Source organism: Giraffa tippelskirchi, chromosome 10 (genome assembly GCF_054371585.1).
Source record: "Giraffa tippelskirchi isolate mGirTip1 chromosome 10, T2T-mGirTip1v1.2.pri, whole genome shotgun sequence".
Taxonomy (NCBI): domain Eukaryota; kingdom Metazoa; phylum Chordata; class Mammalia; order Artiodactyla; family Giraffidae; genus Giraffa; species Giraffa tippelskirchi.
Window position 1 is genome coordinate 93,196,492 of NC_137284.1, and position 23,003 is coordinate 93,219,494.

The 23,003-nt window shown below is 48.6% G+C and overlaps 1 long non-coding RNA gene across 1 annotated transcript in view; it reads right to left on the minus strand.

The window, feature by feature from the left end:
* LOC145524154 (uncharacterized) overlaps positions 1–20,833 on the minus strand; it is a 44,995-nt gene extending 24,162 nt beyond the window's left edge. The window contains exons 1-2 of the long non-coding RNA XR_014067260.1: positions 19,571–20,833; positions 18,742–18,830 (exon numbers count right to left, since the gene is read on the minus strand). This is a non-coding gene — a long non-coding RNA (uncharacterized LOC145524154). The remainder of the gene's footprint in view (positions 1–18,741; positions 18,831–19,570) is intronic.
* Between the last annotated feature and the right edge of the window lie 2,170 nt (positions 20,834–23,003).

Here is a 23,003-nt window from a genome sequence, read left to right on the forward strand (position 1 = left end):
ATGAGCTCTGGCAATCCAGTCTTGCTGGCAAGGAAATACTTATCCCCAAGCTAAATTTTATCTAAATGACATTGCCAAATTACCCATGTTAACTGGGTTCCCTTGGTCACAAAAATCAGATACTCACAGATATAATGGGAAGCCACTTGTGGAAATAAGGAGCATTAGCCCCATTGTGTGATCTCTCCAAAACCCAGAAGATGCAGAAGACCTGACTATTTCGAGTGTGGTGTAGTGGATGGGGGTCACATTGGTGCCAGCCCAGCATCATTTGAATAGCCTTTCTAAGTTATGGAAATAGGCCATGGTAGGGCCATTGCCTCACTGGGATGGAGATCAGAACTCAGTTTCCCAAATCACTTCTGCAGCTCAGACACAGACATTTGACCTGGGCTCTGCTAGTTGGATGCAGCAACTTGAAACTTAAATAGAAAAGTAAAAAGCAAGGGAACAGCTGCCACACAGGACTGCATCTTTGTGATGGGGGAGGAGCATGGCAAGGAGTGTGGAGCCCCCAGAGGCAGCAGGGCAGAGATACTCCCAGTAACAGGAGCCAGAGGCAGTGGGATCAAGCCTGTGGCTGGACCAGGGTTTATGGCTGCAGAGCCTCAAGCCCCCTTCTCTAACTCTGCCAGAGAGTCTGTGAGCCACTAATAGCCTCTCATACACTGTTCTTCTTTTAAACAAAGTAGAGTGAGTTGTTCAGTCGCTCGGTTATGTCCAACTCTTTGCGACCCCATGGACTGTAGCCCACCAGGCTCCTCTCTCCATGGGATTTTCCAGGTAAGAATACTAGAGTGAGTTAGTTGTTTGTTAATAAGAACCCTGATAGATAAATCTGCCATTAAATTATAGTTAGTTTTCATGGATATTGGAATCAGAAAGTCATTCAGCATTCAAGAAGGTTCATGTCAGGAGTTCAAGGATCATTACCTCAAAGAGATTATAGTTAACTACTTTGTTGGGGGCTGAGGTGGATATATGGTGTGACTGCCTATTCAACAATGTCTCCAGGGACAACCATTTTTCTATTGTTAACTTAAGCCCTGTCTTCTGGTAGTACTGACATCTTACCCTAGATCCAAAGCTGCAGCACAGGACTCAGGCCAGGCTAATTAGATTGCTGCTTTTCCCTGGCCTCAGTGATTGGTTCAGGGATGGATACATGTCCCAAGGTGGACCAATAAGCACCATCCCTGGAACTTGTGCTGTATTGCTAGGAAATTACTCTTATTCTGCTGAGGCTGCTTGGCTGGGGGGAGGTAAGCATGAAACATGAAGCCAGTGCTTGCCACCATGTCAAGTGTGGGAGTTGCTGCCAACCAAAGAATAAAGCCTATTGGAGGAAAGCAAGAATTAGATAGATACTAATTTCCAATGATTTAGTCACTAAGTCATGTCTGACTCTTGTGACCCCACGGACTGTAGCCTGCCCAGCTCCTCTGTCCTTGGGATTTTCCAGTCAAGAATACTGGAGTGGGTTGCCATTTCCTTCTCCAGGGGATCTTCCTGACCCAGTGACTGAACCTGGGTCTCCTGCACTGCAGGCAGATTTTTTACTGACTGAGCTACCAGGGGAGCCCCTAATTTCCAATGATACTGCACATTTGGATCCAGCCAGGACCAAAGTCAGTTCCATTCTTTAGATTTTTCAATTATATGAGCCATGAATTCCCTTGTAAGTTAATTTGAGTTCAGTCTCTTGTCACTTAAAACCAAAAGGGTCTTACTAATTCCATGGTGCACGTTCAAACACTAGAATTTTTGGCAAGGCTTCAAAGGGATTAAATTACATCCCCACTTATATCATTCACTTGATTACTCTTCAAGCCTGTGTTTTCATTTGAGGATAACTGCTATGGCCCCAACTGTGCTCTCCTCTGTATTCACAAAACCAAGTTTGCACACACCCTAGGAAACACGAGGTTCATTTGCCCATGCTTGTCGGTACACTCTACCTCTCACACCTCTCCCATACAATGTGCCCATTTGGGATTCTCCTATTCTACATGTTGAAGCACTTCTCTCAACATTCTGTCTGAGGTGCACTGTTGTAACAACATATATCTTCAGTTACAAAAAAAGGTACATCCTCCACCTTGAACACAATATGGTACCCACCTGTGAGGGTAGCTGCCAGCCCGTGTGCACAGGCATTTGGGTTCAGAACCATTGGTCCTGGATTTCCAACATCAGGGTGACTCAGCGATCTCAATATTCACACCCCTCTTCTAAGTGTATCTCCATGATTCTTGTCCCACTACCAGCTGGCTCGTTTTCTCTTTATTTCCAAAATCAACTCCCGAAGAGAGAAAGATCTAACTTGAATGATCTTTGATCCGGCTGGACCACATCTGACAATACCAGTCAGTCCATGCATGGAGGTCCTGGGCCAAGCATCCTCCTCTGTCCAATCACATGTGGCCAAAGGATGATGTAGTCAAAACATGGCAAAGTCTGGATGAGCAATGCCTTGGGGACGCTTCTCTCCTTGGAGGCTATGACCACAGCAGTGTTCTTAGCCAGGAATGGTGTGTTTGATCACCCCCATGATCAGTGTGTCTGATACCTTCTCCTGTCCTATAAATAACAGAATAAAATCATAATGATGAGGGATGTGGATGCTAATAATAACTGTGAAGAACTGGCTTCAGGTTCAGTACCTCTATTCTTGCTGCATCACACGTACTGGCTGTCTCTGAAAGTTGTCAGCTTTATTTGCCTATAAGCCAAAGGGTTAACTGGGTTTGAGAAACTCTGAGGAGAGAGCCTGGATTTAAACACCCATTTCCCTTGACACAGAGCTCCCAGCTGCTACCCTCATTGTAGGTCGAGCGCCTTTAGAGATGTGAACATTCTCAACTCCTTTCCCTAAGCCTGGTGATGGCCTATTTCCCCTGTCCCTAGGAGAGGGCTGTGAATACCCATGTGCTGGCATCCCACTTGTTCCTAGCTTAGTCTGTGGTATTGCATCAGCCCACTAAGGCCGACTCCAGAACATCCAGCTTTGAGCCAAAGTGCTTTCAAAATAACAAAAGGTTCATACCTGGGAGGCCCATCTCTGACCAGCCACACATATGGAGTATTGCAAGCTCTAGCATTAACTCACCATGTGATTTTTCAGCAAATTGAAAAATACTAGGCTGTCTCCCTTCTTAGTAAAAAAAAAAAAAAAAATCCATAACTAGCAGGCTTAGCAATGGGAAGGAATCTGGTGAGAAGGGTGAGCTGCACCAGAGCCCCCCCACCACTTCAACATGGAGTTTCCCCTGGCCTGACATCGACTCTGGTTGGGCTAAGATATTAAACCAGGGGTGCACCCTCTCCCCCTGGACTGACTGCTTCAAGGTCTAGAACACCATCTGCTCATGCTGCTAAGTCGCTTCAGTCGTGTCTGACTCTGTGCGACCCCATAGACGGCAGCCCATCAGGCTCCCCTGTCCCTGGGATTCTCCAGGCAAGAACACTGGAGTGGGTTGCCCTTTCCTTCTCCAGTGCATGAAAGTAAAAACTGAAAGTGAAGTTGTTCAGTCGTGTCTGACTCTTCGTGACCCCATGGATTGTAGCCTACCAGGCTCCTCCGTCCATGGGAATTTCCCGGCAAGAATACTGGAGTGGGGTGCCGTCGCCTTCTCTGAGAACACCATCAGTGAAGTCTAATTCCTTGTTGCATCTGAAGTTGCCTTAGTAGCTCATTTCTCCAAAGTTGCGGGGTCTTTGTTCATTGTGTATTTAATTCACCAACCGAGGACTCTTTTCACCTCGGCTGCCAAACAGTATCTCATGACAAAAGTGGCCTCTAGTTTACATGGACAAACCAAGGTGACTTATTCCCACTCTGGAGGAGATGTGGCTTAGTGGTTAAAGGCATGCAGTCTGGTATTGCATATACTTGAAGTCAAACATTTGTGACCTTGAGTAAGTCATTTAACATTTTCGTGCTCCATTTCCTACCCTGTAAGATAGGGATGATGATGCTGTAAGTCTGCCCCATGGAGAAGTGTGCAAGTTAAACGAGATCTTGTACATGTAAGCAGTAAACACCCTGCTGTTTTTGTTTTATTCTTTTTCCAGCTAAGTGGGATTTTCCAAGGAGACACCAGAGCTTCCCCTAGAAACCTTCTAGGGCTGCCTGCACTTTGAAGCCCTTCTAGGTAAAGGTGACAGAAACATCATACATCGTAGCAGCCACTACAGTGTTCTCCTCACAGCTCTGTTCCTCCTGCCTCCCTGGGGGCCATGTCATGGGTTCCAAAGAAGACGGCCAAGGTGACAGCCAACTCGGAACCTGCAAGTCTGGACTGGGGCCCCTTACTGTGTGGGAAGTGTGTTGAACACCGCTGGGCGTTAGTGATCCGCCCCTCTTCAGTTGGGCCTTCCTTTTCGGTGTACTGCTGCTCGATGTCACTGTGCACAGGACGTCAGTGCAGGGGATAGACACGGGTGAGGGGCCCCCAACCCCCCCCACCCCGCCTCCTGGTCTGTGAAAGTCACGTGGCTCTGAGAAAGTGGCTCAACCGGACAGGCCTCCCAGGTCCTGGCTCCGAGAAACCTAATCCGGGCTCAGCCAGGCTTTTGTTAAATCACTGATCTAAGAGTCTGGCAAATCCATTAAGAACAGTATCTGGGAGGATTTCTGGACCAAACAGGGCTCCCAGAATCATTGTCCCTAGAAAGGCTGGTGTGTCCAGTGCTTTGGAGTTTGCAGGGTTTTGATGCACCTCGGGCCAGTCACAGAACAATCCTGTGGGGTGGGCAGAGTTTAGAAGAGAGAAAATTCCCCGTGGAGTTTTAAATCTGTGAATAGCTTTGAGGTCAGCTGCTTCAACTCCTTTGCCATATAGATAAGGAGAGGAAAGTCCAGAGAGGGCTAGGTGACTGAGTTAATAGGAGCAAGCAGGGCCCGGCTCGCTGTCTGGGACCTCTGTCTCTCTCCCACGTCAAGCTGCACCTAAGACTGGGAACCCTTGCCTGACTGGGAAGACAGACACCCTGAAAGCCCATGCCCAGCTTGAGGCTGCTTTGTGCCTGAGCCCAGGTTCCATGTGGCTTCCCTGACTGCTCAGCAGGTAAAGAATCTGCCTGCAATTCAGGAGATGAAAGAGATGCAGGTTCTATCCCTGGGTTGGGAAGATTCCCTGGAGGAGGAAAATGGCAACCCACTCCAACATTGTTGCCTGAAAAAAATCCCATGAACGGAGAGGAGCCTGGAAGGCTATAGTCCGTGGGGTTTCAAAGAGTCAGACACAACTGAGCAACACACACACACACACCAGGTTCCATCACAACACAGCTTCAGCAACAGTCCTTTGTGAGGGAGAGGGGACAAAGCTAGCCTGGGTGACTGCTCCAGCTTTTAGCTGCTCTCAAGAACCTCCCTGAGTCTTCTCGAGTCCTAGACTGGGAATGTCAAACTTTAGGCAAGAATTTTTCAACCCGAGGATGAGTCAACCCAGAGCATTCCCTGGCCTGTCCTGCTTCTCTGGGAATCTCCTAAAGTGCTGGAACTTAGGGTGGAACTTGAAAGATCGACCCCTGCTTTTAATCCATCAAGTCTGTTGAGGACAGATGATTTTGTCAGCACTGGACTGGTTGGTACCACTCGAGGGCAGGGGCCGTCCCTTCCTCACTGAAGAACCCTACAGTCCTTAGCATACAGAGGAAGGGAGGGGGTGGAGGGGAGGAGGAAACTTTATGGAGGGGGCTGGGTGCCATTTACACTTTCAATTCCCCCAGATAGGTGGCTGGAGCACTCTCCTGGGTACCAGAGGCTGGCTGCGCCTGTGGTCTGTCTGGGTGGAGAGGGTGAGGTTGCCCATACAAGCACATTTCCTCAGAAACACATCTGCTCAACCGCACAAAAAACAGCAACTCTGCTGACTTATTTAGCGCCCATTAAGTTCATATTCAAATGAACACGCGGGAAGGAAAGGGGTGGCGTTACAACAGTGCAGAGGCTGGGAGAGGCATTTAAAATGTATGAAGATCTGTGCACCAGATGTTTGTTTCACCTCAAGAAAATAAAATGATAGAACAACACAGAACGAAACGTCACAACCAAATCTCTGACTGTGAGGGCAGCAAGGGAAAGCCTGCTCTGTCTACTGCTCTGCCTTCTCCGTCTACTCCAAGTTCAAGTTGCAGAGACTGGCGCGAGTCCAGTCACAGAGTCTCAGCTCTTGGTGTGAGCGGCAGTTACAGCTGAGGCCATCAGTACACATGTAAGACTATTCGAAATCTTGAACAACACAGACTCTCTTTGCACATGAAGGGTCTCAGCCAGCTGGCTGGTGTTCAGTGGGCTGTGTCAGAGGCAGACATGAATGCTAATGAGTGTGCAGCTGCCCACAGGTCACAGTGCAAAGGGAGGGAGCCCTGGAATGAGTCCCTGGAAGCTCTCTCTACGTTGTAGAGTTGGTCAGCTAGCTGGTACCAAACCTCGTCTCCCAGCAGGAGGGGCTGCACCCAAGCAAATGTTCATGCAGACCGAGGCTTCCTCTCTACCAGCACCACCCCGCTCCCAGGAGGCATCACAGCATCCCAGGTAATGCCTGCACATCTCCTCTGCCTGGAGCCCAGGAGCATGTGTGTTCCTTCAGCGATTTGGTGAACCCTTTGGGCCCATTCACCCTGATACCAGGAATGATGACAGGATGGGGGAATGTGACAATGTTTGCCTGTGTCTTGGGGCTCTCCATTGGTCTCTTGAGCTTTCCCTCTCCCCCATTTTCCTTAACCCATGTTATGGGACTGCCTCAAATCCAGTTTCTGAGGGTAGGGATTCATATAAGACCCACGTGGCAGGACCCCAGGATGAGGGATCTAGTTACTCCTCAGAGCTGCCTCCACTGCACTTAGAACCACAAGAGCCTAGTGACAAGGAGCAGCACTTTTAATGCCACCACAAGCCTGGAGGCACAAAGCCAAAGGGCAAGAGTCTCCAAGGAACTGTGGGGAGGAATTTCTTTAAGTGGTGACTGCACAAGGGAAGGAGCTGTGGCTGCTTATGGTGATGCTCCTGGGACAGTCCTCTTCGTCTGTCTCTCTGACAAGCCCAGCCTTGCTTGACCTCAACACCTGGCCTATCACTGCCTGCTTTATGACTCTCAAGGTCTCCCAGAAATGGACAATTTTACAAGGTTGCGGGGATTTTTCTGAAATCTTTGCGATAACTAGCATTTCTCACTGAGTAAGGTAGATGGCCTTGTCTTCAGGCGAGCTCATGGCCCTGGGGAAACAGGCTATTTCAAATCCTAAAAGATGATGCTGTTAAAGTGCTTCACTCAATATGCCAGCAAATTTGGAAAACTCAGCAGTGGCCACAGGACTGGAAAAGGTCAGTTTCCATTCCAATCCCAAAGAAGGGCAATGCCTAAGAATAATCAAACTACCGTACAATTGCACTCATTTGACATGCTAGCAAAGTAATGCTCAAAATTCTCCAAGCTATGCTTCAACATATGTGAACCAAAAATTCCATATGTTTAAGCTGGATTTAGAAAAGGCAGAGGAACCAGAGATCAAATTGCCAACATCTGTTGAGTCATAGAAAAAGCAAGAGAATTCCAGAAACACATCTACTTCTGCTTCATTGACTATGCTAAAGCCTTTGTGTGGATCACAACATAGTGTGGAACATCCTTAAAGAGATGGGAATACCAGACCACCTGACCTGCCTCCTGAGAAACCTGTATGAAGGTCAAGAAGCAAGAGTTAGAACTGGACATAGAACAACGGACTGGTTCAAATTGGGAAAGGAGTACATCAAGGCTGTATATTGTCACCCTGCTTATTTAACTTATATGCAGTGTACAGTATATGAAATGGCAGGCTGGATGAAGCACAAGCTGGAATCAAGATTGCCGGGAGAAATATCAATAACCTCAGATATGCAGATGACACCACCCTTATGGCAGAAAGCGAAGACGACCGAAAGAGCCTCTTAATGAAGGCGAAAGAGGAGAAATCTGGCTTAAAACTCAACATACAAAAACTAAGATCATGGCCTCTGGTCCCATCACTTCATGGCAAATAGATGGGGAAACAATGGAAACAGTGACAGACTTTATTTTCTTGGGCTCCAAAATCACTGCAGATGGTGACTGCAGCCGTGAAATTATAAGCTCCTTGGAAGAAAAGCTATGACAAACCTAGACAGCCTATTAAAAAGCAGAGACATTACTTTGCCAACAAAGGTCCATCTAGTCAAAGCTATGGTTTTTCCAGTAGTCATGTATGGGTGTGAGAGTCGGACCATAAAAGAAGGCTGACTGCCGAAGAATTGATGCTTTTGAACTGTGGTGTTGGAGAAGACTCTTGAGAGTTCCTTGGACTGCAAGGAGATCAAACCAGTCAATTCTAAAGGAAATCAATCCTGAATATTCACTGGAAGGACTGATACTGAAGCTGAAACTCCAACACTTTGGCCACCTAATGTGAAGAGCTGACTCATTTGAAAAGACCATGATGCTGAGAAAGATTGAAGGCAGGGGGAGAAGGGGACAACAGAGGATGAGATGGTTGGATGGTATCATTAACTCAATGGACATGAGTTTGAGCAAGCTCCAAGAGATGGTGAAGGACAGGGAAGCCTGCAGGGAAGTGCTGCAGTCCATGGGGTCATAAAGAGGCAGACACAACTGAGCAACTGAACAACAACTGAAAAAGTGGGAGAGGAATGGTCTGCCCCAAAACCTTCTATGCCCTGATGAGCAGTCTCTGTAAGCTTAGGCGGGAGGGGTAGCTGGGAGAACAGCCACTGAGGTCACTTTCACTGAGTTTCTTTCGGTTCCCCAATTGCACTGCGCTTCCTCACATCTCAGAGCGCTTGGACCTGCAACCCTGCTGTCCGGATTTGGTCACTCATTCAGGCAACATACATCTGCCAAGCTTCTCTTACACACCAGCCACTGTTTTCAAGGTGCAGGGTGAACTAGCTGATGGTGTGGTGGGCTATGAAAATGACAGTGAGGTGTGGCCCATGCCTTCCTCATCTCAGTACCCCATCTGCCAGTGCATCACTGTGAGGACATGTGACCCGTGGTTCTCAGGGTGGATCAGCAAAGGAACCCCCAGGGGCACAGGGGTGGAGAGAGAAATGCCAGATCCTGAGGGTGATCCAGGAGGACTGGAAATTCAACCCCTCTTTTCCCCAATACTCATGAAGGCAAGCTGTCAACTTTTTAACCAAGATGCACTATAAAAACATCTCTAGCATTACAATCCAGTACACATATACATATATAAGTATATGCACATGAATATACTCACAGCTGCAAAATGTTCCGTTATCAAACTTTACTATGTATGATGAATTCTGATATTTTATTCTCTTATGCTATCCTATCCTACCCTATCCTATCCTGTTCTAGTCTATCCAAAAACTCTGGTCATAAGTTTTGCAGCACACTAAACAATGACAAATATCCATTTAAAAAACACCAAAGTAGGGAAAGGAAGGAAGGTAACACTTTGTGTCAGGAAAAAGTTACAATATTATCCTTAGATTCCTCTATAAATCAAATCAATCTACTCTTAATTTGCATTGATGAGGACCCAACCTTCTGCTTTGGAGTTTGCTTAGAACAAAGTATGGCCTACCAGCCAGATCTAGCCCTCTGCCTGTTTTTATAGACCCATGAGCTAAGAATCATTTTAAATGAAAAGAAAAATTTCCCGACACATGAAAATTACATGAAATTCAAATTTCAATGTCTGTATTTGTTGGATCTCAGCCACACTCATCTGTTTGAATACCGTCTGGGGTAACTTTTGCGCTACCATGGCAGACTCGAGCTTGGCCTGCAGAGCCTAAAATATTTACTATGGGGCCTCGACCCCTGGCTTTAAGTGTGGTATTTCTTATGCTATGGGGTGACCCCCAAAGACATGGTTTTGCTGGTGAAGGACCTTTAAAGGAGAAGCTGGATGAGATAACCTGGCTTTCCTGAGGCTGCCTCTGAGCCCTCTTTGGCCGGCAGGAGCATCATCCTAACCCCAGGACTAACTGACGGGCGAGCAACTGTCCAGGGGCCCCCGCCACCCTCAGGTACTGCACAGCCTGGCCTAGGGAAGGTTGGGGCCAGAACTCAAGAAGCTTAGCCTTCGAAAAATCAGCCAGCACTAGACTCAGACCTCTCCCCTTGCCCTTTCTCTTCCCAATCGTCTTGCTGTTACTAGCAACACTTTTCTCTGGTCTTTTTTAATTTTTCTTTGGGCTTGTATGGTCTCTGGGTCACACCTTCCCAACAAAGGATATGGCAAAGTCAATTTTTTTGGAAATATTAATAAACGTCTTTCCCCTCCCCCTGGACTTTAACATCTCCTCTCTTCACACTCTCTGTCACCCCCAGGAGCCAAGCTGTTCTGTGCTCTGTCTCGAGGCAGCTGCCATGAGGGAGCATCTCTGGCTTCAACTTCATAATAGAAGCCACATATATAATTTTAAAGTCTCTGCTGCTACTGCTACTGTTGCTAAGTCGCTTCAGTCGTGTCCGACTCTGTGCGACCCCATAGACGGCAGCCCACCAGGCTCCGCCATCCCTGGGATTCTCCAGGCAAGAATACTGGAGTGGGTTGCCATTTCCTTCTCCAGTGCATGAAAGGGAAAAGTGAAAGTGAAGTCGCTCAGTCGTGTCCCACTTTTAGCGACCCCATGGACCGTAGCCTACCAGGCTCCTCCGTCCATGGGATTTTCCAAGCAAGAGTACTGGAGTGGGGTGCCATTGCCTTCTCCGTTAAAGTCTCTAGGGGCCACAAAAAGTAGAAGCAGGTGAAATTCATTTTAATAAGGCACTTTATTTAACCCAATATATCCAAAATATTATCATTTTAACTTATAATTAAGATTTTAAAGTTACTCATGAGATATTTTATATTATTATTGTTTGTGCCAAGTTTTTGTTGTGTATGTTATATTCGTTGTGCTGTTCTAAGTCGCTTCAGTCCTATCCAACTTTGTGCAACCCTATGGACTGTAGCCCACCAGGCTCCTCTGTCCACGGGATTCTCCAGGCAAGGATACTGGAATGGGTTGCCATTTCCTTCTCTAGGGAATCTTCTTGACCAAAGCTGTTTCAGGCTCAGGGCTTCCCCCACCGTGTTCTCAGGGCAGAAGGGGATGGAAACAGAGGGGGAGGCTCTGTGCAGAGAAATCAGTGGGGTGAGGGGGGATGCAGACCCTGAAGATACAGAGTTCAGTCCTCAGGAGTTGTCAGCAGACACAGTGACCTTCACTGAGGGCCACTGGCTGGCCTCCCCTCATCATGGTGGGAGTTTCTTCCGCAGCAGCCAACACATCCCCACAGGACACAATACCATCCCAGCCTCCAGCTATGGCTCTGTCTTCATCTAATCTGCCCTCGGAGTTCACTGCCCTGCCACTTCCCCAGATCTGATGTAATCCCAGATGGAGAGAGAGACAGAGACAGAACAACTGGACATCTAGTGGATGGAGCCAACCTGAGATTCCTTTCCGACCTGGGACAAGCTTGGTGTGTGAAAGTGACTGACATTTCAGTACCCCCTAGGGCATGTGTGTGTTCTGTGCACTCATGGAGTTAGTGTGTCTGTGAGGGTATGTGATGGGGTTTGGAATGTGGTGGAAGTTAAGAATGAATGGATGGAGAACAAAGTATCCAGACAGATGTCCGGAATGAGCAGAAGCAACACCCACTTTCCATACAACTGTCGAGCCTGCTGGGCCTGGAGGGAGCAGGGCCCCATGCCACCACCATGACTTCGGGATAGGTCTCTGCTTTTTCTGCTCCATTCCTAATGTTGCTTCTTCCCAGAATGATCCCGCAGCCGAAGGGGGAGTAGAGCGAGAAGAGGTTGAATTTCCTCATCTCCCCACATTTCTGACCCGACCATGGACCTGTGGTAACTTTGCCTAATTTGAGAGGTGGAGAGGCTTTCTTCAGGCCCCCTTCTGCTAATGGACAGCCACAGAATTCCTTCCTCTCATCTGCCAGGCTTTGAAAGCTTGACCTACCTTTCACAGAAGTCAGCTTGAGTTCAATTACAGTAGATTGCCTGATCTCATTTATTTTCTCCTGTATACTTGAAGTTAGGACAGCTACAATTTGAAATGGAAATTTATGCAAATACTATGTAAATTAGGTCATTCCCAGATTAACTGGGGGGGAAAATCTGGTCTTCTTAGCAGGCACCATCTGTTCCCTCCTCATTCTTTTCATATCTGCACCCCACCCCTCTTTCCCAATCCACTTTGAAACTTGTTTTCCTGTGGCTGAGAACAGATATTTCAAGGGAAGGACACAAACCACCCATCTATGTTCCAGGTGGGCTGTTCGAACATCTCTTCACCTGTGGGAAGAGGCTCAGGTGAGGGATCAGAATGAGGTTTAGGGTTAGCTGCTGGCTAATGGTTCCTCCTCGAAGGAGAGAGCCACTGAGGCTGGCTGTACAGGCCTGTTCTGAACTGTCTGGAGAGACCTGCCACACCCCCCATGTCTTCTGTGTCCCCCCTCTTTCCTCCTTGCCTCTGCTTTCATTATGATTCTTCTTTCTTCCTTCTCATTGCCTTTGCCCGAAGTTCTCTTACAGCACCCAGAAGCTCTCTTAGTCCCCTACTGTGGCACTGTAGTAGAAAGGTTTAGGGACTGTGCAACCTTGGGCACTTCTGGGTCCAGGTGGATGCTGGCTGGCAGCAAGAGGGCTCCAGTGAGGGCTCCAGTCCCTTACCCAAGGCTGCAGCCCATTCCTGCTTTGGGGCAGTGACAGCTTCAGTCCTGCTCTGGGAAGGCAGAACCTAGTATCCCCATAGCCAGAAGAATGGTCTATTCCACAACTCTGAGCCTTCCTTTCCTCATAAAGGCTGTTAATGGGTGGCAGAGGGGGAGAGGAGGGCTCTGGGCTACTTCATTCAATATCACTTTCTCCTTGAAGGGGGTAAAAGTGAGAGACTGCCCTGCTGTTCATTAGCTCCTCCAATCTGCAATGAAGAAGCCTCAAAAATCAAAGCCATAGCTGACTCTCAGTAAAAAAGTAACTTCAGTGTAAAGATTTTTGTGGCTGTTAGTCACTGAGATTTTGAGGTTGTTATTGCAGCAAAACATAATGAGAACTAACTAATATACCCTCTATAATTTTTATTAGCCTTTTCTCAAAGCCCCCCTCAAATTCCAAAAAATTCTTTAATGTGCTCATGTGATATTTTCTCAGTGTGAGGTCAAATGAGAATAAAATCAGCTTCATAAAAACTCCCTTTTTTCATGATTTATGACAATACTAACTATATTTGCATAAATAGCTTCAAAAGCACACCTCTAGGCAGTTAGGACTGTCAATGCAAAGGCCCTGAAGCCAGAAAAAAATTAGTCCAGTATCAGAATAGTAGGCAATGAGGTCAGAGAATTGGGAGTGGAAGGTGGACGGTGGGGTCTTGAGCTTGGGCCCATAAAAGGTGCAGTTTCAAAACAGAAGCACAAGGTGGCACCATGACACCCCTCACAGTCATGGTTGACCACACATGCTGATAGTAGAGGAGGAGGCAGACACCCCTCCAGAAAGGTTCTGCCAGGGAATCAAAGTCCAGTAAGCATCATAGAATCATGAAAGATTCTTAGAAATTAAAGAATTTTTGAGATCTCCCAATCTAATCAGTTGCCACATGGGGTCCATGTGACAGGGAGTCCAGGATTCTTGAATTGCAAAAAGCACTTTTCAGGGAAAATTCCAAGGAGTCTATCACCCAAAAGGGTAAAGAACCTCTGACTCCAACCAGTCATCCTTCCAGGATCAGACTTGAGAATTTTCTCCAGCATAGACAGCTTGGGCCAGATCCACACTTAACCAGGTACCCTGGATCCAGTGGCTCTGGTGGTAAAGGACCCACCTGCCAATACAGGAGACATAAGAACTGAGGGTTTGATCCCTTGGGTCAGGATGATCCCCTGGAGGAGGGCACGGCAACCCACTCCAGTATTTTTGCCTAGAGAATCCTTGGCAGGCTACAGTCCATAGGGTCGCAAAGAGTAGGACACAACTGAAGCGACTTAGCTACACATGCACTGGATCCAGACCTGGGTCTATAAGCCCTGTTCTCTCTTAGTGGAGGAATCAAGAGAATGCCCTGAAGCTCCAGGCTTGAGGATATGGGGTCTCCTTCAAGAAACTAGAGCTTTTGTGAGGGGTCTTCAGACTCTCCACTGCTTTTCCCCTGAGTAAACAATAAAGTTTTGCACACCTATGCACTGCTGATTTTCAGAGGTGCCTGCATGTTCATTGGATAAATAAAATATCACTTAATGTGGTTACTGAATTCATAGTCGCTTTGCTCATTACAGAGTTTCTCACCTACTGGATGTTCTCTCTTTATATATCTTACAAGTCTAACATATAATTAGTCTAATACTAATATATGTTGGATTCCATATGAGTCTATTATAATGGGAGGTTGTCTGTCAAATATTTTGAGCTAAATGGAAATCTTTATACACAAACTGTTGGAATCATAGCCCATGGAAAGAGAGGGGAGACCATGTGTGAAAGTGTGATGACCAGGGGTGGCCAAGGGATGGATGCTTGGGCAGGAAGTTGTGGCAGGTGGCAGGCAGAGCGTGGAGGCAGAAATGAGACTCAAGCCGTGGGACCACTCAGGTGGAACCACAGAGACCAAGGCTTGCTCTTCTGACTGGGAAGATGCAAATTTTCAATTAAGCATCTTGCTTAAAAAAAAAAACCTCCTGACACCACTGTATTTGCTATTGGTGTTTTAAAAAACCAATTTAAATACCACATTTACTGGTAGCCCTTCTCAAAACCGGACTTCCCCCTCCTTGCCTGAGAGCTGGGCTTCAGAAAACCCAAGCCTCAACCTCGGGTGGTTAGACCTGCAGGTGGGCAGTTCCCTGGGGACCATTCCAACCAAACCTAGAGCAGAAAGGCGAGCTGAGGATTGGGGTTCCTTTCAAGGGCTTCTATCAGCTTCTCTCCACTTCATTGCCTAAGCATGTCCTCCAGACGCAGGCCCAGGGACCAGAGTGACTCATTATTTATCAAGGGCCTCCTGGAGAATGTGGGAGACTGAGAACAGGAAAATCATGTTGTGGTGTCCGCAGACCCTGCCTGGGTGCTGGCCAAACTTGACAGGTTCAAGTTGCCCAGGTGACTGTTGAGACATGCCCTGCCCTCCCATCCACCTTGAGAGGCATGTGTGGACTTGGCCACTGCCAGAGGTTGCCTGTTGTTGCCATTCCTCACACTGACCACTCTGCTCGCCCAAACCCCACTGTAGCTCCATTGTCCATGGTGGCCTGGGCTGACCAGCTCGGCCTGGAGCCCTGCCCTGGGAGGATGCAGGCTACCACGGCATCACAAAGCACTGCTTTGTGGCCCTGACAGGAGGAATTTGTCATTAGCTGTGAGATGGTCCCTGGCAGATCCTGGCATGTGGTGAGCAGACAGCTCTGTGCTGCTTGCAGTATACTGAGAACTACCAGGCGGATGTGATGCCTTCACCTCCACGTGGACTCCTGCAGCCTCGGGTTCACTGGCACCTTTTGTACTGACCCAGAGCAGAAGTCGGGCTGGCACAAGAGCAGTAGTAGTTTGTGCCCAGTGCCTGTTGCTGTGCAGTTGACAGCACTGGCACTGTGAACAGTGTGCCCTCACCTGGTAGTCCTCCTGGCATCAAGGCATGCTTGGAGCCTGACCATCCCGCTTGGGACCCAGGCCAGGTCCCTAAACAGCGGCAGCATCCTGTGGATGCCATATCCAACCAGAAGAGAATGGAAGTGGGTCTCATGGGGTAGGAGTAGTCACACACGCACAAAATCAAAAACCACAAAATTAAAGATGAATAATTTCAACTACTTTAAATTTGAGAAACTCAGTCCACCACAGGTGCTTTAAAGAAACAAAAAATAAGCCACAAACCAGGAAAACATATGCACACATAAGTGACAAAGGATTCAAATCAAGAATATATGAAGTCTGGTACTCCAAGTCATGTGGAAAGGGTCTGAAAGAGACCAACAGTTAGTAGAAAAACAGGCAAAAATGATGGGCATTTTACAGAAGAGGAAAGACACAGAGCTAAGTAAACATGGAGATGCCAACCTTGTCAGTATCCAGAAAAATGCAAACCAAGACCATAATGAGGTCTAGCTCCTGGGGTGAGGCATGAAGGGCTCCATGTCTGGAGAACTCTCCTCAGATGGTTCTCAGTGACCCTGGCCTTTCCCAGGGGAAAGGGGGGCCTGATCTGCTGGGTCTTGCAGTGTGTCTGCTTTGTCCTTCCCCCAAGTACCTTCCTACCCGGAGTCTGAGTGGGACCTTTGTCCTTTCCCTTCCTGTCCCCACCAGTAGGGGTGAAGATTCCCCAGTCTCAGGCAGATCCACCACCCCCCACCCTAGGCCTCATTCTCAGCATCTTCCCTCAGCTCTTCTTTCAGGTCTCAGCCTGGTCACCTGGGCTGCAAAAACATCTTTTCAGTCTGAAATTAAGACAGATATTCAGTCCACATCACCTCACAAGCCCATGGGGACTTCAGACTATTTATGATAAGGTAAATATGCTGAAATTAAAAGACACTTGCTCCTTGGAAGAAAAGCTATAACGAACCTAGACAGCATATTAAAAAGCAGAGACATTACCAACAAAGGTCCATCTAGTCAAAGCTATGGTTTTTCCAGTATCATGTACTGATGTGGGAGTTGGACCATAAAGAAGGCTGAAAGTCGAAGAACTGATGCTTCTGAACTGTGGTGTTGGAGAATACTCTTGAGAGTCCCTTGGACAGCAAGGGGATCAAACCAGTCAATCCTAAAGGAAATCAACCCTGAACATTCATTGGAAGGACTGACGCTGAAGCTGACTCCAACACTTTGGCCACCTGATGGAAGAGACGACTCACTGGAAAAGACCCTGATATTGGTTGATTGAAGGCAGGGGGAGAAGGGGACAACAGAGGACGAGATGGTTGGATGGTGTCACCAACTCAGTGGATGCGAGTTTGAGCAAGCTCTGGGAGATGGTGAAGGACAGGGAAGCCTGGTGTGCTGCAGTCCATGGGGTCACAAAGAGTTGGACACAACTGAGCGACTGAACAGCAACAACAAGTATGCTGAAAATTAGCACCTTCTAGACCAAGTCCAGGTAAAAGAGGGGCTCCCTTGTAACCAAGTAGGACTTTATGGGGACTTCCTGTGGTAGAACCCTCCTCAGGTCCCCTGCGGCCTCCTATCTGAAGAAAAACATTGGCCTAGGCCTTCCCCAAGTTTTAAGGACTAAATTTTAGCCAGTGAAGTGAGAAACATGCAGACAGAAAGCAGCCAAGCAAGACAAAATAATAATAGTTCAGCCACTAAGCAAAGTCAAGGATCTTTAGTTCCTCCTCAAGGGCTATAGATAATATTCTGAGCCAAGTCCTTTGTGCTATATTGAAATCTCCACCAGGTGGACGAAGTTAACTACTGTATGCTGTCCACAAGCAGGAAGACCCCTCCAGACTGACTGGAACCAGGTTGATGGTATTGACTCCTGATTACCTCAACACCAAGCAGAAGAATGTCCATGAACTGATCACATACCCTGCAACTCTCTCCCTCAACCTATTTTTAAAAACCTTTCCCTGAAAGCCACCAGGGATTTCAGGCCCTTTAAGCTCCAGCTGCCTGGACTTCTTGCTTGGCCCTGCAATTAATAGTGCACCTTCCTTCACCACAACCCATGTCAGTAGATTGACTGTATTGCGCCCACGTGGGCAGACCAACATTTGGCTTGGTAACTGACTGTAATCCTCAGTTGTAATCCCCTCTCCTTCCTTGTGGACAGCACTGCCCTGCCATTGGCTGAAGCAGAAGCCATGTGTGACAAGGAGCACGTGCAGACCTGGGCTAGCATGAGGAGACCCCACACCCAACCACTGCTCCCTTGGTCTGCCCATTCCAGAACCTTGGTTGCACATTTCCTTTGGGGTTTAACCTGGAAACCTTTCCTGGTCAGCCTTTAAGAACTAAATAGGCAGCTAAATGAATATCCTGAAGGGACAGAACCCACGTTTAGAGAACCAGATGCAGCTTAGCCTACAGTGAGCTTTTGCATAATGATGTGTTCAACAAATAAACACTAAGCAGTGGGGTTGGGTGCCACTTCCAACCTCAGTCCTCTTAGAATGGTGAGACCTTTAGTCAGGTGTGACTGAGGGACGGCCATGGTCCTGGGCAGCTCTCCCCCTGCTCTGCTCTTGGACCCTGTCCACACCAGCCTGAGAGAGAGAACAGGTCAGAGGTGCCTCCTGAGGCTTCCTAGCCCAGGACCTCAGCGAAACAGGCCCTAAGCAAGCCCTGGGGCCTAGGGACAGCCTGAAGGTGCCTGGGGCAAGAGTAAAGGTGTTCTCAGACTCCAGAGATGGCCACAGGCCTGTAGTCCCTACCTACTGTTTTCTTAAAGTGAGGTCTATAGAATGGAGTCAGGGGTAACCTCCCATGTCCCTTCCCTGCCCACAGTGACAGGAAGCTGAACCCAGGAAAGAAACACATGTGTGTGTGTGTGTGTGTGTGTATGTATTCAAAATATCTTCCCAAACTCAATACAAGAGGCTGAACAATGGCTCTCTTCTGCCTGGCCTATTATAGGGAGAGTACCAAGTCTAGAGGGAATGAGTGCCCATTCTTCCAGTAATAAGCTGTGTGACCTTGGGCAAGATGCTCAGCATCTCTGGGACTCAATGCTTTTATCTGTAAAATGGGGCAAAGGACTCCTTTCCTACCTGCCTTGAGATTCGCAGTGAGGATCTCAGGAAAGTGTACCCGAGTGAGCTCTGTACTCTCAAGTGACATGCACAACCGTCTTCTTACAGCCACTGAAACACAGAATTCCACCAGAAGGAATAGCTGTGAGGTTTGTATAGATTTAGGTCAAGCAGGGGTTAAAATTCCTGCTCCCTGGAACCGGCCACTCACAGTGAAAACCCTCCACTCTGTTCCAGAACCATTACTGGTAAGACCCACCCCTCCCCTTCCTCCTCAGGACCAACAACAGGTGCGAAGGCTGGAGGCGGGAGGCACGGGGTGAGCAGTGGAGAGAACAGATGCTTAAGGACCGGGTTGTGGGGAGGCCCTTCCAGAGGGCGGGATCACACCACGCTGTGTTTAAACAGGGCCCTGGACACACCCTGTCACCCCCTTCGAGGCCACAGCCGCAGCATAAGGGCTCTCGTTAAGCTCAGTAGCCCAGCAGATGTGCCCCGCTCTCCCGGTGGTGACAGATGTGACCCTAAAACCAGGAAGGCTCCTCCCCGACAGGCTCAGCCGGCTTCACACTCTCCCTCCGGAGGGAAGTGATCAAGGATTCCAGTTGCTCAGAAAAAGAGAACTCTCATTTATCGGGCCTCCTCCTGCTTGCCATATGTTACTTTGTTTAGCGCACCCATCCGCTCCGTGAAGTATTAGCCACATTTTACATCGGAAAAAGCCAAGCCCTGGAGCGGCGGAGGCATCCAACTCGGCCCCACATCTCCAAGTGGGAGCCGAGATTCGTGGGCCCCAAAGCCTCCTCTGACAGGGCTCATTATTAATGAGACAATAAACACTGCTTAAGTACCTGTTGGTCCAGGAACTGCTGAGAACGTGAACCAACCGTGCAAGAGGCAAAACGTGGCCTCCCCGGCGTGGAACAAAACTAGGGGGACTGCAGGGGTCCTGCAGGGGGTGCGTTTCTCTGCGCCCTCGACCGCGAGGGCCGCGAGGCCCAGGGTGCCCTGGAAGCTCCGCTAGGAGGGAGGTGTGGGTCCTCCCCGCCAAACCTCTCTGAGGCGCGGGCCCTGGAGCCCGTGAGTCACCGACTCATGCTCGGGTGATGAAGCGAGTGAGCTGAGCCAGCTCTCAAACTCCCAGCCCAGGCCTCTCTGTGCTCCCACCACCGGTGAGGCAAGGCTTGAGGGGGTGTGGTGGGCGCGGTTGCGCCCGCTGAGGGACTCGAGCCTGCGCTCCGCCCCCTTCTCCAGAGTCTGCGCACATCTGCGCTGAACGAGCCCGCTGTCCGCCTGAGCAGCTGTTTTCGCTTTCCGGGGAGGATCCGGGTTCTGGAAGCCAGGCCAGCGTTCTGAGCGATCCCCTTCCCTTTCCTTTTTTTTGTAGAATAGAAGACAGCTCAGGGCTGCCAGAGTAAGCAGCTTGCTCCTGGGTGCCTTGCCGACCATTTGGTTGGCCTGGAGGCGAGGACTCTTGGGAGCCGCCTTTTTCTCTGGGGATGGCCATCTGGGCCCTTCTTATCCAGCAGCTGCTGGAATCCACTCTTCTGTAGCCGCTGCCCTCATGGGGCGCCTTTTTCCCAGTCTCAACCTCCTGCCTTTTGTTCAGAAAGCAAGCAGCACTACTGAGCCAAACGTGCGTCCCATCACCTACACAGAGTAAAGCCAGTCTACTGACACCAGGTTGTGGTGATGGGAAAGTGTAGCGTTTTATTGTAAGCGATCAGACAGGGAGTTGGAGAAGGCAATGGCACCCCACTCCAGTACTCTTGCCTGGAAAATCGCATGGACGGAGGAGCCTGGTAGGCTACAGTCCATGGGATCGCTACAAGTTGGACACGACTGAGCGACTTCACTTTCACTTTTCACTTTCTTGCATTGGAGAAGGAAGTGGCAACCCACTCCAGTGTTCTTGCCTGGAGAATCCCAGGGATGGCGGAGCCTGGTGGGCTGCCGTCTATGGGGTCGCACAGAGTTGGACACGACTGAAGCGACTTAGCAGCAGCAGCAGCAGACAGGGAGTCCTGTGCAACTAATGCTTAGAAATCCCCAAACTCTCAGACTGGTTTCAGGGAAGCAGTTTTAAAGGCAAGGTGGGGGCAGGGCAGTGTGTCACAGGGTATGTGATTAGCCAACAGCACAATTCTCTGATTGTGAGGTAACAGGGTAGTGTCACAGGGGTTGATATTACCAATCCTCAGGCTCTAGCTGGTCTGGGGACTACGTGATTATGGTCATCATGTAGTTAACTTCTTCCATTTGGTAGGGGGTTTAGCATCTGTAAAACAACTCAGGAAATGTGCATCAGATACTGTTATTTAGGTACTTCAGGCTTCCCTGGTAACTTAGCTGGTAAAGAATCCACCTGCAATGCAGGAGACCCCGGTTCAATTCCTGGGTTGGGATGATCCCCTAGAGGAGGGCATGGCAACTCACTCAAGTATTCTTGCCTGGAGAATCCCCATGGACCGAGAAGCCTCTCGGGCTACAGTCCATGGGGTCACAAAGAGTTGATCAGAACTGAGCGACTAAGCACAGCACAGCACAGGTACTTCGGTGAGGAACTAGAGATTCTATGACTGCCATGTGGCTGATTTACTATTCAAACTGTTACCAGTTTTCCTGGCCCAATTGCTGCTTCTGTCACTACATGTTCACATCCTTTCAGTCATTAATTCTTGAGCCAGGCTTTTGTGACTCAGAGGCAACCTGGGAGACTACAAATTTTATACAAACAAGAGGCAGGCAGAGGGCATGGAAGGGGTCTGTCTGGGGAAGACCCCATAGGCTCTTGTTCAGCTTGTCTGTCAGTCTGACACCTCCAGTGGAAGGGGAGTCTCCTTGGTGGAGTGCCCAGGGACAAGGTCTCGCTGGCCATGGTGACATGGGTGACTTAGAGGCAACTTGACCTGGAACTCTCTGAGGTGTGAGAGCTGAGTTTGAAGCAAGGTGGGGGAAGCTTCATTCACCTGTGTTCCCCAGCCCCTTCCCATGCCTCCAGTGCTGGCCATTCCTACATGAAATACAGTGTACTAGGGGTGAGCAGCACTCCTTTCTGGAATGATCTGTGATTTGCTTGCTCGCCTCACTAGAAGGCTTCTCCCAACCTCCAAGTGCCCCGTGCCAACTGCAAATTATTCCATGCAAACTTCATGTGGAAGTTTCATTTATAAGTCTCTTGTTTTCTTAAGTGACTTTCTCTGGAGGATTTTATCTACATAAGCTCTACTAGGTAAATAGGAAGGGAGAGTGATTCACTATCCTCAGAAATTAGGAAGAATGCAATTATACAGGCTCTGACACTCCCCTGACACTCCTGTCGGCTCGCAGCCAGAGGGTGCCCTGCCCTGAGCTGGGCTGTGCTCCTCGGCACCTTCCTGGTGGTTGGGCAGCTCCCTTGAGGTTCTTCCAGGCCCCAAGGACTCCAGCTTCCTTCATTCATGAAGGGTGAGTTAACAGGGTAAAGAACCCCATGTTAGGGCGCCTAACCCCCTGCCCAGGGTACCTCTGAAAGTTAAGTAGTGTAAGAGGAATTTCCATTCCTTTAAGTAGTTCCCCTTTGGTCTGCAGATTTCTGGAAGCCACCACAAGTCACTGGTGTCACCATCAGCTTTTTAGCACTGGGCTACATGTGACTCTGGATTGGTTAATTTAGCCTCAAGATCTGTGATTATTTTCCATACAAGAAAGTTAAAGGCAGTGGAATTCCACACAGTCATTTGAAAGATAGCACTTTTTAGAACCTAGAGAAGTGTGAGCCAGGCTTGGAGGTCTGCTCATGTCTGTTGTTCAGTCGCTAAGTCATGTCCGACTATTTATGACCTCATGGACTGCAGCATGCCAGGCCTGCCTGTCCCTCACGTGTTTATGCTCATGTTTACCCAGTCTCTAAAGTGCAGTATGCTGGAGGTGAAACAGTTAAACTATCTGAGATCAAATTCTGACCCTGCTGTGTGACTTAGGGCAAATTGATTAACCTCTCTGCACATCTGTTTCTTCCTCTGTCAAAGGGGAATAACACTATGCTTCGCACTGTGTTGCTGTGAAAATTAAATAAAGAAACAGATGTAAACTCCCTCACAAATACCTGTCACATAACAAGGGCTTATTCAATGAGAATTTTTTTTCTCTTCTGAAATTTCTGTGGTTGCCTGAGATGTCTAGCATTAGAAATCTCTCAGCATTTCAGTGGAGTTGCCTGAGAGATCAGAAATGTCTAGGAAGGGGCTTAGAAGGGAAATAGGGTCTTGAGAATGTCATATGGTCACCAGGAATCAAGGACAT